Source organism: Chlorocebus sabaeus, chromosome 7 (assembly GCF_047675955.1).
Source record: "Chlorocebus sabaeus isolate Y175 chromosome 7, mChlSab1.0.hap1, whole genome shotgun sequence".
In the NCBI taxonomy this organism is placed as follows: Eukaryota; Metazoa; Chordata; class Mammalia; order Primates; family Cercopithecidae; genus Chlorocebus; species Chlorocebus sabaeus.
Window position 1 is genome coordinate 106,495,205 of NC_132910.1, and position 14,084 is coordinate 106,509,288.

At 39.2% G+C, this 14,084-nt stretch overlaps 1 protein-coding gene across 8 annotated transcripts in view; it reads left to right on the forward strand.

The window, feature by feature from the left end:
• The first annotated feature begins 3,327 nt into the window (after positions 1–3,327).
• The window catches only part of GUCY1A1 (guanylate cyclase 1 soluble subunit alpha 1), a 68,701-nt gene continuing 57,944 nt past the window's right edge, over positions 3,328–14,084 (forward strand). For 2 of the 8 annotated variants that reach the window (XM_008000075.3, XM_037993163.2), the window contains exons 1-2: positions 3,328–3,788; positions 3,914–3,987. The gene's annotated coding sequence lies outside the window, so the exon portion shown is untranslated. Of the gene's footprint in view, positions 3,789–3,913; positions 3,988–4,236; positions 4,608–14,084 lie in introns of those variants that run through there. The other 6 variants (XM_008000074.3, XM_008000080.3, XM_008000073.3 and 3 more) reach the window with 4 other exon arrangements.

Below are 14,084 nucleotides of genomic sequence, written 5' to 3' on the forward strand. Positions count from 1 at the left end.
ATTTTTTGTATTTTTAGTAGAGATGGGGTTTCACCATGTTGGTCAGGCTGGTCTTGAACTCCTGATCTCAGGTGATCCACCTGCATCGGCCTCCCAAAGTGCTGGGATTATAGGCATGAGCCACTGCACCTGGCCCCCTTTCCATTTTCAAAGCCAGAAATTGCTGATCAAGTCTTTCTAACATAGCATCACGCTGACTCTGACTCTATTGTTTTAATCTTTCTTTTACAAGGACCCCTTTGATTGCAATGGGTTCACCCACCTAATCTGGAATAATATTCCCATCCCAAGACTAGCTGATTAGTAATCCTAATTCTATCTACATCCTTACTTCTCTCTTGCCATGTAAAACTGCATATTCACAGGTTCTAAGAATTAGCAGGTAGACATCTTTGGAGTGCCATTATTCTACCTACCACTGTATTTACTGCGCACAAACACCAATTCCTTGGCAAAAATATAGTGGACAACATTTCTGTTACCATCAGAATCTCTTCTAGTCCAGGCTGCTTCGTGAATGTCTGTACCAGGACTAGAAATGTGTGAACGCCAACCTAATAAGATCTAGTTTTTCTAACTGAAGCTTTACGTTCATACAAAAGAGACATTTTGGAGTCTTTGTGTCATCTTACTGCAAGTTACCAGTGTAAACTTTATCTCACCAGGTACGTTAAAACAAATTTAAAATGAATAATACTAAGGAAAGGAGGAAATAAGGAGCCAGAAGTTTATCTTATATTTCTTATACTTGAGAGGTTATACTAATTTGGCAAACAATACAATCCATAGTTTGTTTGCTAAAAATAAAACAAAGCTCTGCCCCTGATATACACGTAGCACTTCTCTCATTTCTACCCTTTTTCTGTTCTCTATCTCTTTCTTAATTCCCCTTGGTTTATGAATTTATTATGGTCCACAAAGTCAGTAGAGATGAAACCATTAGTCCCAATACTTTATTTGAACTGACATGGCAATAGTAACCCAGAAAAATAAAGATGCGGGTTCTAAAAAATCCCTGAATTTAGAAAGATTCATACAATGTGTTTTGAGGCTTATCATACTTAATGCCTCGATAGTAGATCAGTGCTTTTCAAACTTTAATGTGCATAGGAATCACTTGAGGATTCTTTAAATGGATATTCTGATTCAGTTGGTTTGGAGAGAGGCCTGAACTTCTGTACTTCCAACAAGATTGTAGGTTATGGGATACTGCTAACATAAAAACCATAATCTGAGTAGCAAGGATTTAGATACTATCTCTAGTTGCTATTGTCATTTCATTTGCAAGTGTGAAAGTAACCTACATTTAAATGCTCTCGTACTGTTGTCAATTGTGGGTTGTAGGTACAAGAAAAACAAAGCATCTTGAGAGGAAATAAAAATATCTGAGCTTTTCTGCCAGCACCAACATGGCTAGGGAGATTGCTTTACACTGAATAATTTTCCTTGTTAACATTTTTATTAAGTTGTCATGACAACTTTCTTATTCTCAATAAAGTGGAGGAAAGTTTTAACCCATAAGTCAACTATAAGAAAGAAGACTAGACCTGGAAGATGATGACATATTCAGGTATTCATTTATCCACTCAGGAGGCACTTTAGTGAATCTCGTTATGAACCAAGTTCATTGCTAGGAAATTAGGCTGTGAAGATTAGTACTTCCCTAACATCAAGGAACTCTTGTTACTTTTTTAGAGCATATCAAACATACAGATTACAGAATGTCTTTTGCCGTCACCTTTTGGTGGTTCTAGCTACCCTTATGCTTAGATTGGTTGCTTCCTCTTCTTACCCACTGTCTGACTGTCAGAAAGGACAGAGGAGGAAGAAGACAAGATATTCTCCAGTTGAGGGTTTACCCTTGGTAAAACTCAGTAGCTCCTGGCAGATGTACTGGGGTTAAATGCAATACTAACCAAGGACTTTGGTGTGCTATAAAACTTGAGAATGGTAAAAGTAGAAATTAATGGGTTAAACAAGTCATGTTCCAGAATGAAAGGAATATTGGTAATGGTATCAGTAGGGGAAGACAACAGCAACAACAAAGTCTTTATACAAGCCTGCAACACATGGCAACTGTGGATCAGGCATCTGAACCCGGCCTATCTTTCTACCATATCTTCCTACACTTTTCTTTATGTACTTTTTATTTCTACCAGATGGTATTACTCCTTGTTTCTTGAATAACAGTGCCATGCCTTTCCAATATCTACATGTTTGCTCACAAGTTTCCCTCTGTCAGAAAAAAGCAAAAACAACAAAGAAGTCCTCTATTGTATCTTTTTTCAAATATGACCAATCCTTCAAGTCCTATCTTTAATACTGTTCCTTTATGAACACTGTCAGACAATATCTCATTTTCTTCTGAATGTTCATAGCATTTAATTTACTTAAAAATAGTATGACTTCCCTCTTCCTTTTACTAATGAATTACTGTGTGTTTTTTTAAGGTTTCCTTCTATATCTGAAGTTCTAAATATTCTTAGTACAAATGTCCTGCTGATCTAAGAGAGTATCATGGGTTAAACGTAGAGGAAGAGAAGTTTCTGAGATGGCAGGAAGGCAAAAGTTTCTGTGGCTACCTGTGCTGATATTGCTGACTTTTTTTTTTTTTTAACTGTTCTTGACTTATTTAAATGTATTTTTTTCCTGATTCTGATTAATGTTCACTATGAGGCAAGCACAGTATGCAAGACTGGGAGAAAGTCTGCAAATGTGATGAGCTTAAAATGGGATCAGATTAGATGGTGTATTTGGGGAAGATATAAAAGAGGAAGATAACCATGAATTGAACTGAATTGAAAAGGGATCACATAAAGATCATAATTAATTGTTAATTCACAATGGAACAGCATGAAGGGATTTTTTTAAGTCAGAAAGGTGACTAAAAGCATAGTATCACAACAAACACATCGGTAACAAATAGAACTAAATGCATTGAACCAGGCAGAAGCCAGACCTTACTGAAAATATGTAAAATCTCTGTAACCATAAAATTACATCTGCAAATGAGTAGATTGGCTTCAAATCTGAAAACCAGGACGAGAATGTCATCAGCACAGATGTCAACTTCCCAGCAGAAATGTTGGAGTTTTTAACTGTGGAAAACTACAGTTTCTCTGGACCAGTGCATAGTGGAGAAGACATGTTTTTGTTTTTCTTTTTAAGTGGGCCAAATTTTCCCTGAGTCCCCTCCAATTTTTGCCTTTCTCTCTCTTTTTTTTTTTTTTTTTTTTTTTTTTTTTTTTGTCCCCTGCCCCAGGTCTCTGTCTCCACACAGTAATTGCTGGTATGGCGATTGGGAGGCTGCAGAGACCAGGACTCAGTTCCCCTGCCCTAGTCTGAGCCTGGTGGGTGGGACTCAGCGCAGAGTCAGTTTTCCAGAAGCAGGTTTCAGTGCAGAGTTTTCCTACACTTTTCCTGCGCTACAGCAGCGAGCAGTTTGGAACAAACCCAGGCGGAGGACACCTGTGGGGGAGGGAGCGCCTGGAGGAGCCTAGGGACCCCAGCCCTGCGTGATCTCACCATGGTGCGTTTTCGCTGCTACTTTCTTTTTCAGTCTTTCGGTGCAGAGAAGGGGAGGAGGCGGGGAGAGGTTTGAAAAAATCGAATGGCTTATGGAAAGGAACTGCAAGGGTTCCTTTGGGGTGATCAAAGAGGGAGACACAGACAGACACAGAGAGACAAAGGCAAGGAGGGCTGTCTGGGAGCGACGCGGGCGATACAGTTTCCGAGGCACGCAGCGTCCCGCCCAGCCTGTTGAGCAGGTAGACACCAGTGACCCAAGCGTAAGTGCCGCTGCCGCGAGTGCCCAGGGTGCATTCGCGCGGGGACCCACAGGTGCCACTGCAGGGTCCCCTCTCCCGCTCACCGCTTGCCACCCCTGACGCCCGCTCTCTTTCTCCCTTCGCAGTGCGGATTTGCGAGGGGCACCCTGGAGCTGCTAGAGATCCGCAAGCACAGCCCCGAGGTGTGCGAAGCCACCGAGTAAGTGGTCTCTGCATCCCCACGCGGTCGGGGCTCTTCAGACAGGCGGTCCCTCTTCCGGGACCGCGGCTTGGGCTGGGTCTCCTTCCTCTCCTGAGAAACCTTCCATACGCTCCCAGCTGCCCAGCCCTGGGGAGCCAGGGCCGGGTTCCCACGCTGGGGAGGAGCGAGAGGAAAGGAGACGACGCCCGGGGGGCCGGCCCAGGGCCTGGGGCCCTTCGGGACCCGCGGCGCCCGAAGCAGGAGCACTGACGGGGGTGGGCGCCGGGCAGCGCCGCGCCGGCTGCTGCGCTCGCGGGGCCGGGCCGTGAGAACGCGCGGGGCGCGCTGGGGCCGCTGCTCTCCCACGGCCAGGGCGCCGGGGCCGCAGAGCCCGCCAGCCCCATGTAGCGCTGCGGCCTCCAGCGTGCCGGCAGGCAAGCGAGCGGGCGCAGCAGGGGGATGCCTGGATCCCGGAGGCAGCAGGGCTGGAGGCGGCGGCAGGCTTCAGGGCAACTTCACCCGGCCGGCTGCGGCGTGGGTAAGAGGCGCGTCCTCCTCCACAGCAAACGCTGCGATCGCCGGGCTGCCCAGAGAAGACAGCCGGCTAACTTCCAGCGGCTGCCCAGCAGCTCCCCGAGGTGTGCGCGTGTGTGCGAAAGAGACACAATGATTTACTGCTTGGCAGTCCCATTTCTGTTTTCGTTAGGACTGCAGCTCTTGGAGAAACCGTGAGCAGGGGGCCATCGCGGTCTCCGCGCCTATCTGCACCCTGTCGCCCCAGCTGCCTGACAGTGACAGTGGTGTGAGGGGCTGCGTTGCAATGTGGTCATGTGATTTCAGGCTATGGATTTCGTGCGTCTTTCTTTGCTCACTGATTTTCACATGGTTATTCTTTCATTTTGCCCTCCATAAACAGTTTACATCTTCTGAAGTAAGCCAGAAGATTGTACAGCTCACTTAACGATGACTGGTTGAAGGCATCTTGATTTCCAACCTATGGAAGCAGTGCTGAGTTCTAAATAGGATAGATTTTTTTTTTTTTAATGTCATTTGAACTTCATTTATAACGTATCAATAGTGATGTTTTAGGATCAGTCCTCCTATGGTGATTTCACTAAATGCCTATTTAATGAATTATTGATTTGATTTCATTACATCTCTGCCACTTACTAGGACTGTCTTTGTAGGAACATCAAACTTTTCTGTTACATATAGGTAAGCGTTGAAGCACTTGATGTAATTTTTTTTGGTCTTGGTTCGTAGCGTAGAAGTGGTCTGTTGCTTTTCCTAAAATGGCTATACATATTTTTTTCTTTAAGAGTGATAATTTCAAGTATCCTATTATGTACAGTGCTAAAAAATCAACACGTTATGATAGCAACGATGTAACCAAAATAAGCAGCACTTGATTTGTCTGAAAGTTATATATATAAGCTTTATTATTCCTTCAGTGTAAGTTGTCTATGCAGTCTATGCTTTGTTCAGCCATTAAACAACTGGGTCTGTGGATCTTCTTCAAGGGGCCGTGAAGTCCCTAAAATTGTATTTAAACATTAGAGTGGCTGCATTTTAAGGGAGATAGTACAGAGTCAAATATCCAAAAGGGATTTGTGCCCTAATAGAAAATTAAGGACCACGGGGTAAAAACACGTTAAGCCACACTTTTTCTTCTTAAAACAACAGGCTTTCTACGTACAGCCTGCAGATATAGGCTAGAAGGAAAATTCTAGAACAATGAAATGGTGTTACAGTAGTTAAATATTTCACATAAAATAGACCAGATGTATGTATTTTATGTATTAGGAAACAGGTCTGTGAAGTTTATTTAGTAGAAATTTGTAATTAATAGATGACCTTATATTTATATCTATAAGGTATATTTATACTTTATATTGTAAGATCGCTTTCTATTACATGGCAGAAAATAAAAATCATATTTTGTCTTTGAAATCCAATCAAAATATAAAGTATTTATACTTGGTATGATGTCTCATAATTTATTAAATATAAATAGCCCCTTAAAGGTCTTGCTTCTAGATATTCAGGTATTAAATAACATGATTAAAATAGTTTTCTGTCATTCGGAGAATGAGGAAGGAAATGTAAAAATATTTTATTTATTTATGGCAATACCAAAAACTAAAAAAGTATGGAAAACTTCACAACGCTTAGTACTTATAACTCTTACAACTGTGACTCATTAAGGGATCTTTCTTAAGACATTTTGAAAAGCTATTTTAATATTTCACTACAAACAAGTGATAATATTAAAATTAAAGTATATCTATTACAAATAAATCAATAAAATATTTTGTGACCGAATTTTAAGAATTTTGTCATAGATATTTTTCAAATGAAATTGAAAACAATTAAATCTGTATCTAACATCACTTTTATTGACAAATTGAGATATTGTGTAACTTCGAATTTTTTCAGAAACTATACAAGGGAAATTAAATCCTGCATTTACATTTGCTAACAATTAATTAGTGTGGACTGAGGAGAATATTTATTTCTTTACAGGTTAGTTTAAAATAACATGATCTGTACTCCCATAATTTCTAATTAACCTTTTTACAGAACTAAATAAACATCAAATTAGCCATCAGAACGAATCTCTACAAGTAAGGGGAAAGGGAAAGGTAAAGCAATATTTCAATAATACAAGTCAAAAAGTATGTCCACTAATGGGAAAAAATTTTGGAGGAAGTTGTTATTCAGAATACTTGTTCTGTGTCAGATTCACTAAGAAGTTGCTTGGCTTTTATCTGTGAGAAGATTCCATTTTGATGGCACTGATTTCTACACTGGTTAATTAAACATATTTACCCAAGCCACTTTTCTTAAACATTTCTATTTATTACTTTTCTGCACATTTGTAAAAACAAATATTTTTTTCTAAAGGATCAATAATTTAAAATATTTTTATCTCTTGGCCATGTACATTCATTCTACAATAGTTTGTTTTGGGTGTCTACATCTTCACTTGATACAAGAAGAGCTTTTGTCAATGTTTAGTTACTAGTTGATTTACTTGGGGTGAAGTAATGTCCTGGCTATCCTGAATCATATCTGCTTCTCTTATTTTCTTTCAGAACTTTGAAATGTCTTACCTATTATATATGTATTTTTTCTTCTTTTCTGGATTCATGCCAATAGGCTTCATCTTCCTATAGCCTCGAAGGCTTACAGAGGATGAACAGAGTTATTTGGGAAGAATGAAGGAAGAGCTGTAGAGCGGACTTCCCCCTCAGCCCACAGTAGGAGAGAATGGCTACATCTTAAAACTTGAGAGACTCTGGAGCAGGCTCTTCCTTGCCACAAGAATGTGCCTCACAGCCTGTAGTTTCTAACTTCTCTTGGCATGCTTTCTGGCCATTAATAATGTTTCATTAAAACAAATCCTCCCTTTTATAAAATTGAGGCCAACTCAAATTAATTAATTCACATACCGAGTCCTCTATCTCACCATACTGAGAATTAGCAGGAAGTCGACAGGAGACAGTGGCTTTGAGAGTGAACACCTTCTTGGGGGAAGCTAATGGGGCAGACTCATTTCTTAATCCTGACCTTTTTATTCTAGGTTCAGCCTATCTATCTATCCTCTTTTGCTATGTCACATGTCATTGAAAGTACCTGTTTAAATGTCTGCATCTCCCACTAAACTCAAATCTCCTTAACGATATCCGATGTTGGATCCATAGTGCTTGGTGCATAGTAGGCGTCTAAAGAGCTTAACATTGTTGTCATTGTCATTCTTGAATTAAAGCTTGTTTATGCCTTGATGCTACCACATGGAGCTATGGTCTTGGTGACAGAGACCCTTATGTGCTCGTCTGTCATATAGTTTGTAGCCTCTTCAGAATTGCTTGTAAACTGTTATTTATGTCACCAACAATTTTAACTCTGCTTCAACCCTTAAATCTCTTGCCATTAGACCTACAAGAACCTGCCTTCCCAATGTCAGCTTCACTTGTAATGTTTGCTTTACCTTCCTTGCTGTTGATTTAGCTGGACAAAGAGACATAGCTGTATCTTGTGGTCAACTACCAATTGGTTCACTCCAATGTCAGCTTAGAGGATACTAAGCAGTGCTATGCAGTTATTTATTCTTTCTTAATTTCATATCAAATTCTCCATGGTACATATTCTGGATTTTTTCCAGGTTTTCTAGTCTACCCAGATTATCTCCACTCTTCATTCTTAGCAGAGGACCATACTTTTTAATTCACAGAGGATATTAAGGTCAGTTTTGTCAAATTATTTGTCAACACTCATCTTGAATACAGTAGGAATTTCCTTGACTAGCTCTGAGCATAGGAACTCTTTTCTTATATTCAACTATCATATTTGTCTCTATAATATTTATATCTTGAATTTTACCGCTTAGAGTATTATACAAAATGCTTTTACATGTAACAACTCTTAATAGTGTCTAAGGTAATAATCAGTTTCTTCAACCCATGCTTATTTACCATGGGTTGAGAGTCTCGTTGTTACCAGGGCTTTTCTCTTTTGGATGCACTTCTGTTTTTATTAAAGTATGATCCCCAGAGTCGAACACAAAGGATTGTCCTCTGATATATTTATCTTCTCTGGATATCATATAGTAAATCAACCTGAAATCTGTTCTACTCTTTCCCTCCCTTTTTTATTCACTCATTCAACACCGTTTAATTGTGTATCTTTTTTGCACATTCTTCTGCAAATACACTTCTTTTCCCCACCAAATTTTTTGTTTGACCACTTGATTTGGGACTTTTTACAAATACTTACTGCAATTAAATTTGTTACCTTTAGTTAGCCTGTTGTTCCAGAAAGTCAAGGTCTTCTTGGATTCTGAGTCCTTGACACAGATTAGCCATTTTCACCAATTTAGGGGAATTAGCAGGATATAATTAACGTCTTCATCCAAGTAACTATCTACGATGCTGAACTGGAACTACCTTTGGCATGTTCCTAGACACCTTCCTTTACGTTAGACTCTCGCTTTACATTAGTCCATAAATTATTCCTCTTTATCAGGCTGTTCAACCAGTTATATAGTCGAATAATTCTCTTTGAAGTTTACATTCCTTTGTGTGGCTTAAGAGAGTATACTGAGACAGACTTGGTCAAATTCCTCCCTGAAATGAGTCTCTACTTTCTGCAGAATAGATGTCGAGTAACTGCTATTAAAAACAAAAGGAGATAACTAGGTTAGTTGATAAGGATAGGTTCCTGTGACCTCTCTTTAGCTTGTAGATAATAGCACTTCACATTTAGAATGCTTGCATGCCATGTTTTTAATCATCTCTTTGGAATAGTTCCTGTAATTAATGTCCAGCTCTCTAAATTGTAGCTGATGGAATCCACCTTCCCAATTTTGAAAATTGAGGTAATGGTTGGACTCTGTCAACACTTCTCTTCACTGTAATATTTTTACACATTGCTTTAACAATTCCTTTATCTTATCAACATATGCTTTCAATATTTTGTAGGGTAATTTCTCCAAATTAATGGATTTAAACTCATTTAGAATATGTGATGTCATTCTATATTCTGGGCCTTAAATTTGTTATTTTTAGTTTTGTCCTACTTTTATAAGTATGGATATTATTTTCTTAAGGAATGGATGTGAAACAAAACAAGAGCAGAGTGGTTCTGCCTGTTTGTTCATGTACTGTGATTTGAATATCTTTATCCAGTGCACTCTTCCTACATCTAATAAAAATGCCATCTCCACCACTTTATCTGGCAGTCATAGCAAGAATTAAAAGGACGTGTTTTCTTGTTTTTGTAAGCTTCAGCTTATTTTATGTCTTACATTTTATAACACTCTTCTTAGAGACTCAGCTGCTATTTTGTACTTCTCTCAATAAAGTTTATTTTGGATTATGCTTGTCACTGAGGAAGATACAAAGCAAAGTTTATGACACACACTCCTTGACTTGAAGGAATTTAAAGTCTGCATGAACAAAATCAAGAAATAGTCTCAGAATTATACATGTCAGCACTTAACAATGAGCATAATATTTGTAGAATAGTTTTAATAAGTTTTAAAGAAGTTAGGAGAAGGAAGAGAGTTTGGTAAGATGGAAATATTGAGTAAGGCTTTCCAGAGGAGATCTAAGACTTAGCTGAGGTTTTAAAACAAGATCAGGATGTTGGACATCATAGGACCTGTAGGATTTAAATGTGGCAAATAGTAGGAAGAGTATTCTAGACAGAGGAAAGGAAAGGATTCACTGCAGGGATCAGATATGTTGGGGCTATGTGTGTGTGTATTTGGTATGTGTATGTTTGCCCTGTATATGGCAGAACGGGCAATGCTGAGCCTTCCCAAGTCATAGCTTTGAAGTATTTGTTTGTGGAGAACACCACTTTTCCATTTCTAGCTTTTCGTTTCCCCTTGTTCAATCTTTGTGAGGTCCGCACCTACTCATCTTGTAGATCTCAAACTAAGCTCTGCTTCTTAAAACCTTTCCTCGACCTTCCAAGCCTAAATTGCATGCCTTATTATGTTTTCCTGTAACACACTGTGCTTCCTCTGTAGAATTATTATGATATGAATAATTACTTGCTGAATTTTTACTATTATACTGATACTTGTGGAAAGACGTACCATTTCTGTTTAGTTCTCCATTTTATACACAGTCATCGAATACAAGTGCTCAATGGCTCATAAGCACTCAGTGAAAATGTGTGCTATGGCCGGGCATGGTGGCTCACGCCTGTAATCCCAGCACTTTGGGAAGCCGAGGCAGGTGGATCACCTGAGGTCAGGAGTTCAAGACCAGCCTGGCCAAGATGGTGAAACCCCATCTCTACTAAAAATACAAAAAATTAGCCAGGCATGGTGGTGGGTGCCTGTAATTCCAGCTACTCAGGAGGCCGAGGCAGAGAATTGCTTGAACCCGGGAGGCGGAGGTTGCAATGAGCCAAGATTGCACCATTGTACTCCAGCCTGGGCGACAGAGGGAGACTCCATCTCATCTCAGAAAGAAAGAAAGAAAGAAAGAAGAAAGGGAAAGGGAGGGAGGGAGGGAGGAAGGGAGGGAAGGAAGGAAGGAAGGAAGGAAGGAAGGAAGGAAGGAAGGAAGGAAGGAAGGAAGGAAGGAAGGGAGGGAGGGAGGGAGGGAGGGAGGGAGGGAGGGAGGGAGGGAGGGAGGGAGGGAAGGAGGGAGGGAGGGAGGGAGGGAGGGAGGGAGGGAGAAAGGAAGGAAAGGAGGAAGGAAGGGTGTGCTATGATGAGCCTACTTGGAACAGTGAAGTTATATGGAGAATACTTGTAAAAAAATGTTTAAAATAAAGAAGGGTTGGATTACAAGTCCAGGATTTTCGTTCTTTATATGCTTATTCTAACAGATTTTTTCTATTTTTAAAATTTATTTATTTTTATGTCTTAAGCTTTTTTATTAAAAATAAAGACAAAAACACACACCTTAACCTGGACCTACACAAGGTCAGGATCTTCAGTTTCACTGTCTTCCACTGCCACATCTTTTCTCACTGCAAGACCTTCAGGGACAATAACATGCATGGAGCAGTCCTCGCCTATGATTACAATGCCTTCTTCTGGAATACCTTCTGAAGAAACTGCCTGAGGCTGTTTTATACTTAAATTATTTTTTTAAGTAAAACTAGTACCCTCTGACAATAAAAGGTATAGTATAGTAAATACATAAACCACTAAAATAGTACTTTATTATCACTATCGAGTTTTATATACTGTACATAATTGTATGTACTATGCTTTTATATGGCTGGCAGCACAGTAGGTTTGCCTGCACGAACATCTCCACAAGCATTTCAGTTATGTGCTATGACATTACAATGGCTGCCAGTCACTAAGGAATGGGAGTTTTTCAGCCCCATTATAATCATATGGGAACATGATTGTGTGTGTGGTCCATAGCTGACAGAAACATTGCTATTTGGTGTGTGACAGTATATGCACTGGAATTTTTAGCTGCTTATTGTTTTCAATTTGCAATCACTTTGCAGCTTTAAATATGCTCATTATAAGCAGTTAAGTGATATGTGGTTTTTATTACAATATTAAGTTAATAAAATATGTGACAAGGAATTTCAGTATTCCATAGTATAACATGAACTTTTAAATTATGTATTTGTGAGCATAAAGTCATATCAAGATCTTTAGCACTATATGTGAAGTATTTAGAGAATTACAAATGTAGCATTGAAGGAAATGTGGGTAAATGCAATAAAATTGTCAGTACACGAGTTGTAAAGCAAGATATTCATATATTAGATTAGCACTACACATTTATAAATATGATTAGCAAAAGGCAGGCTTCCCAGTGAAAACAAACATCTTTGGGTAAAATTCTATTTCTTTTAATGTTTTAAAATATTTGCAGTCACTAATTGTAAGTCATATTCCTCTTTGTCCAGCTCTATCCCAAATAACAATTTAATACACCACAGCATCTATTTCTGCTTCTTTTCTGTGTGACCGGCTCGGAATAATTCATAAGCCCTTGTTGTTTGATCTTATGCTAACAAAAATCCAGCAGTGGTATGAAGGAGAGCTGTGATATGCCTATAAGAGTTTATACTTTGGAGAGCAAATTATCCTAATTAAAGTCACTGCTTTTCTTCTCTTCTCTTTCTCCTCCTCTTTGAAGCTATAAGAGTTTACCTTAACCTAGACTGGTTACCACCTATGGCTTTATGACTTGCCTGCTGAGAGCAAGAAAGCTGTATATGAGGGATATTGCAAGGCCACCTTCCACAAAAATTGCTCTCCTACTTGGTCCTGCCCTATGGCCTAAATCTCCTTTGGGTTGATGTAATCTTTTGGAGTATCTCCCGGAGTCAACAAGATACCTGTTTTACCATGAAGAGCAGCACAACCTGGTTGCCCAATAGCAGTGGTTACTTTTATTATGTTGTCTTCTGCCTTCCATCAAGAGCATGACACTTGGACATAGCTTTTTAAAGTAAAGAGAAAAAGGAAACTGAAAGGCTCAGTATGTGGGGCATAGATAAGAAAACAAGACCTAAATAGAGTGTATTGGGCAACCATACAGGGCTTAAATAGAAAGAGGAAGACCAAAAGAAAGCAAAGAATGTCCTAAGAAGAGCTGTTTTTTTACACTTTTGTTGCCTATTAGTTTTCTTCATTCCTAGGGATGGTTAGGACATTTTTCCACATTGGCATGTTATGGCCTTGATTATCTACCTAAATCAAACCAGAGGAACATCAGTTTAGTTATTTTTATCTTAACATTGGATCTGTTTAGCATGTCCTGGAAATTAGTAGTTGCATGTTGTCACCATCTATTTTGTACACAGTGAAAAGGCATTTGGTATGTTTCTATTTACATTCACTGTCCTTGATAAATACTAATTGGCCAGTGACTGTAAGTCTCAAGAATTTTTGCTGCAGAGCATGTGTTAAAACTCATTTTCAGTGGTGTAGGAGTCATGCAGTGTTTATCACTTACATGGGTAATCTGACAGCTGTATTTTCCTGCCTGACTGCAGCTTTATTCTTCATCATTCTCTTCCTTGAATAGTGTGTTATGGTCACGTTGTCTTAGCTGCAATTTACTCCCAACCTTTTTTTTGTTTTCAAGTCTGTGACTTTGCATTTGTTTTTCTGCTCCTGCAATGACTTATTTTGTTTTGTCTGCCTTGCTATTTTCTGTTTATTCTACAAAGTTCACCTTAAGTGTCACTTTTTCAAGGACATGTTTACCAATGTACTGTACAGGGGCACATGCAGATTCTTCATGTCCCCATCACAGCCTATCATGACATCACACTGAACTGAGTTTGTGTGGTCTAAGTCTGTCCACCCCAATCTTTACTCAAAACATTCCTTAAGGAACTAGGATTGGCTTGTTTTTATTTATTTGCTTTTGTTTTTAATACCTGAGATCTCATCCTTTAGAATGCAGTAATAGGTGCCTAATAAATATTTTTGGCATATGTGAATGAATGAATAAGTGAATAAATAATCAGATGAGTTGATGAAAGATTCTAAGGGAAGACTAGGTAATGTGATTATAAGAGAAAGGTCCTGAAGAATACTTGGGACTGGATTCTTTATTCATACGTGATTTTGTTCATCAGCTTATGTGTAGTATCACGGTCATTTGGAAAAC